At 30.8% G+C, this 5,700-nt stretch overlaps 1 long non-coding RNA gene across 1 annotated transcript; it reads left to right on the top strand.

Annotated features, from left to right (window-relative positions):
- On the top strand, nucleotides 1-2,885 carry LOC123876710. The gene is made up of 2 exons (XR_006798401.1): nucleotides 1-410; nucleotides 1,097-2,885. It is a non-coding gene; the product is annotated as an uncharacterized LOC123876710 (long non-coding RNA).
- The last annotated feature ends 2,815 nt before the right edge of the window (nucleotides 2,886-5,700 follow it).

Below are 5,700 nucleotides of genomic sequence, written 5' to 3'. Positions count from 1 at the left end.
AATAATATCTAAATATATATTTCAAATCACTAGTTAGATCTATGACATCTATGACGAATGATTTTTTGGTCAGATTTACAATGACTAAATCTAAACACATCAAAAATGTGTTTCGTTTATGAAAATAATTTGGGTACATGGTAAGTAGAGTCGACGATTCGATTCGTTAACTACAGCTGGTGAAAAGGAAGTATAATACTTATCACGATAACTAATGGATAAATTGCTGAAAGGTAGATGGAAAAACCTGATAGAGACGAAAATTTGAGTTAAGATTATTTAAGAAACCCCCTTTTTCATATCAATCAAGCTCGAAGTAAAATTCAGCGACGTTATCATAAGGAAAATCAAAATGTTATAATTTTCAGCTTCGGTGGGCGGTATTAAGGGAGCTGTTTGCACTGTTCAAAGTAAACATTTTTTATATTGCACCGCTTCTTCGTGATTCAGTCTGGTACTTGCTATAATTAGCATCATTACGCTTTGCGAACGCTCTAATTCTGTTTACTTCACTCATTTAACCAATTTACGCTCTTCTATGTGTAACTAGCTGCTAAATATCTATTTCATTATTAATTTTATCTTTAATTTGATTCAAATTTCAACATTGCGTTGACGCTTCAGAGTTGTTTTCTAGTTTTTAGCGTTCAAAATAATGGTTGGCTTTAAATATTGTGACGTTTTAACTAAGTATTTTAGATTGGCTTTTGAAATTGTAGTTTATTGATGTTATTTTTTTTAATACCATTTTTGAACCATACAATTTATATAATTCCTTTTATGTATATGTAAAAAATTGATGTTGTACCTATAGCGGTAATTTTATGGGGATAAAAAAATCCGTATAAAAATCCGATAAATACTTATCCGAATATATTATTTCCTACAAATTGACAAAATAAATATAAGTTTACCCTGAGGTATTCACATAAAATCTTGAAATACGCTAAAGGAAGCGCAATCTAAGATATCCCATTACTTCTTGAGTAAATTTTTAAGACCGGAAGTCACGAACTTTTTGATTTTATTAAGCCTTATGTATTAAATGTATTATCATTAATAACATCAAGAATTTATAATTTGTCGTCAATTTCAGAGTGATATATCACAAAATTACGCAGGAAGGTCCGCCACGGCAGTCAAAGGCTTTCAAAGTACTGCAGGTTATCACCGGGACCCAGGAGACGCAGTAATCTGAAATTAAGAAAACAATGATAATAAAAAATATTATTATTTATCATTTTTCTCGTATTCGCAAACACCACGAAGTGTTTGCTCGCAACATAAATTTTATCACAATTATGAAATATATCGTATAATATACGATATAATATCAAATTAAATATAATATTATTATGGTTTAATATTTGATATATTTGAAGTGTATAACTTATTAGAATAATTTTTGATTATAAAATAAGTATGTATTGTTAAAACCGGTTTACCTTTACCTAAATGAATCAACGTAACTAACTATATTATAATGATCAAATAACTATTCATTTCGTAAACACGAAAAGTGAAAATATTTTTAAAAATCTATGTTTTTATAATAATTATACTATAGATTTTTTCGCGGGAAATTAACGAGCTAAATGTATATTTACAAGGCATAAAATACTTTGTTTAACTTATTGTTATAAATAAAAATATTAATTAATTCTCTTATTTATTAGATAGTTAATTATTAAGATTATTTTAACGTGCTTAAATTGTGATCATACTAATAAAGCTCATTTAAAAAGGAATACGGCTAATCACCAAAGATTAATTAAGATTTATTTTTAATTAACTAAATTACCTATCGATTTATATTTAGATTAAGAAAATAGTTTATTTAGATAAATAAAATTACATGTAAAATTAAAAGTTACCATATGAATGTAAATTTATTCTTATTTGACAAAATAATAATAAAATTTAATTGCGTTATTAATTCCCTTTTATTATTATGTAAGTATAGCTTTTATAAATGAATTATCACTAACAAAATTAATCTTTTTTATATTTTGTATTATATTACAAGTATTCCTTATTTTTATCACATACCTATATTTATTAATATCTGCTATATAATATGTATTTGTTTCATATTACTGATCTGTATTTTTAAAATATAATATATCATAAATATATAAAATTATACCCATTATACTAACAAATACCTAACAGATTAACAAAATTCCGATCAACGGGTTCCTATAATATTTTAATAACTCAGTACCCGATAATAATTGTCCTGGTTTGTGTTTGTGATTAACCAAAACAATGGAAATCATTACTGACGATTTATAACATCACTGATTGTTATAATAATTATGTATATTCCCCTTGAGATCTTATAATAAAATTCTGGGGGAAGTTTTTTTTTTACGTTACTCCTCGCAAACTTTTCATTAACTTTTTTTAATAATTTCTATCGTCAACTTAGTGTTAGATATTATATACTGACATCATACTAATGGATATTATATTTTATAATTTATATTAAAAAAAATCTTATTTATTTACAAATTAATTATATAGCAATTACTATAGTAAAATATCATATTATTATTGTATTTTATCTAAAACCTAATTGTTTATAAATTAATAAATTAATAATAAATTAATTTATCATATTTAATATAGTTATATGTTTTAAAAACAATTAATTGATGTTATAATCGTCAGAAAATGTTCAAACAGACGAGGGGTGTGGCAATCTAGTCAGTGTGATCTTTATATAAGTATTTAAGTATTTTCAAATTTATTTTATATGAATTTACTTTTATATTGCAATTTATTATAAGGCATAGCTAATAATATTGTATTTATAATTTATGTGTACTATTTTAGTATGTAAGTATGAGATAGTTATCAATTAAAATGTATTTAATGGTTAATTTTTTTCTTTTATTTGGTACCATACTTTTCTGTTTTAGCCTTTGCTATTATCACTAAGGTAGGAAGGTAAGGGCCCACAATTGAGCACGGTTTTCCTTTCAGAATAAGAAAGATTTAGGACATAGTTCGCCACACTGCCCCAATGCGGATTGGCAGACCACATACTTTTGAAAACATTAGGGAGAATTCTCAGGCATGCAAGCTTCCTCAAAATGTTTTCCTTCATCGTTAAAGCAAGTGACATACTGATGGGTGCCCGGTATCGAATTCTTGACTTCCTGAATACGACGCTGACATTTTAACCTATCACTGTCCAAAAGAAAGTGAAATAACAAATGATAAATAAACAATTATCTACTTGAACTCTGTTCTGTGTTCTCATATAGAGGTTGAGCTAATTTTTAGGGTTGAGGGCTTATTGCCTGTGCCATATCATATCGTGGACACTCGTAGCACAAGCAGTAAGAGATATCTACTCGTGGTAAGAGTGTATCTACGTGGTCAGAGTTAGAGGCATGGTACGTGTAGTGGTACTTGTATTTTCATCTCTTGCCCGAGATCCAGTTATATTTATCGCCAGTAAGTACTTACAGATGTCAAAATAAAACGTTTAACCCGTCTACTGCTACTAATTGACAGCTTTACTAAAACCATACTTAATCGCTCATGTCACGTTAGTTTAACTTACGTTAAGTCACACTAGGGCCTCGGAGAGAATTAGTTAGGAATTAGGTAAATGTTAAAAAGTTAACATATCAGTTTAACCTACTTACTTAAGGTTAAATAAATAAAATTATTATGAAGGCATAAGGTAAGTAGGTATGTCGTTTCTTGCTAGGCGGTGTCGCCAGCAATTTGCAGCGGCTGCCAACGTGGATGTGACGCAAATCGCATTCTGTGCAGCTGTCCCGAGCGGCGGCCCTCCCGCCTCACCAACGATACGATTACAATAAACGAGAAAGAGACATTTATTTTCATTTTCCAACGATACCTACTTATATATTTTTTAATTTGATACATCTTAAAATACTTTACTAAGGCCCGATTTCAACAACGTAAAATAAATCTTATCAGAGAATAATTCTGATATTTTGGCAGATTTTCTATACAAAAACTGTCATTACGTCCAATTTATTCCTCGGTTAAACTTCACTCGACGTTGGTGAAATCTGCACTTAATAAATTGTAGATAGGGTGGAAATTTTAGCAAATCAATTTGTTATGAATATTAATTTATCACTTTATAGTGATTTGCTATTTATTTCCCACTAGAGGATGCCCGAGAATTCGTCCGCGAGGATTTAGGTTTCTAAAGATCCCGTGGGAACTGTTTGATTTTCCGGGATAAAATGCCTATGTCAATTACAGGGACGCAAGCTACCTCGGTACCAAATTTCATACAAATCGGTTAAGCGGATGGGTGTTTAGGAATCCCATGGGAACTCTTTGATTTTTCGGGATAAAAAGAAGCCTATGTCCGTCCCCGGGATATAAGATAGCCCTGTACCAAATTTCGTCAGCATCGGTTAAACTGTTGGGCCGTGGAAAGGTAGCAGACAGACAGACAGGCAGACAGACACACTTTTGCATTTATAATATTAGTATGGAAGTATGGAGATTCATCTATCATTTTATAGTGATTTGCTATTTTAACTTATTTCCCATACCTCAGAAAAGTTACGTGACCGATCCAATCATAGCATTGGTAAGAGTTACTTTACCAACATCTGTCGTAAATACTACTAGGCCACACGAATCTCGTCATCCTACTTATACTGTAACAATCAGACATAAGCTGGTATATTTATAGGTAGGCACCGTCCGTAAAATTGAGTAACATTTAATCCGTTTGGGTCTATATAATCACTGCCCTTAATCCGGCCAAGGGTTGGCGATCGATTACAGAGTTACGCCTCAGGTGGCAGAACGCCAGGTTTCCTGGTTGGGCGATCACAATGACGGTGATTTGGGAATTTTAATCCTATAGGCCGTCCTCGTTAGCACCGACTCCGAAAAATGTTAGTATAGAAGTAGGTACATTTACTCTTGTATACATACTATATTCAGTAATAATATAATAACTTTTTACTTTTTAAGGTTTGTGGTTATTGAAGTCGGTTTTTATTTAAATTTTACAATTTTTAGTAGCCGCACTGTATTAAAATGTTCTCTATCTGGTAAAAAACTTACTGTTTAATAAGCTTTTACACCGATCGCGAGCAATTTGCTCTTATCCATTGAAGAGTTCTGTTCTCTATCTACGAAGATATTCATCAGATCTTCACCAAACTAAAATGTAAAGGAAAAAAAGAATCGGAAGTAATAATGACCTACCAAGCAAAAAAATATTATCAAAATCGGTTCATATTTGGCGGAGTAATCGCGTAACACACATACAAAAAAAAACATAGTCGAATCCAGAACCTTTTTTTGAAGTTGGTAAAAAACTCGTGCGTGACACGAGAAGACGGCTTATACGTGTTTAAACCATGCCTTAGGTATTTATAATGAAACCTTAATTGTATTTTGAATAAAAAACGCATGTGTTAACCCTGTGCGGTAAATGGTATTAGCAATAACGTTACAATCGTTTTATAACGTTAGCATTTGATCGTGATCATTTCATTTTATAGAACCAATAAGCGCTGGTGTTTACTATTAATTTGATTAATTAAACGAGCACAACACCCGTATAAAATGAGGCCATTTTACGAGGATCTATTTGCCATCAACACAGGTGATGGCCCCTAGTTTACTTATTATGAAATTGTCATTTATTATTTACTAGCTGATACCCGCGACTTCGTTCGCGTG

Source organism: Maniola jurtina, chromosome 22 (assembly GCF_905333055.1).
Source record: "Maniola jurtina chromosome 22, ilManJurt1.1, whole genome shotgun sequence".
Taxonomy (NCBI): Eukaryota; Metazoa; Arthropoda; class Insecta; order Lepidoptera; family Nymphalidae; genus Maniola; species Maniola jurtina.
This window is presented reverse-complemented; position numbering and strand designations above follow the sequence as displayed.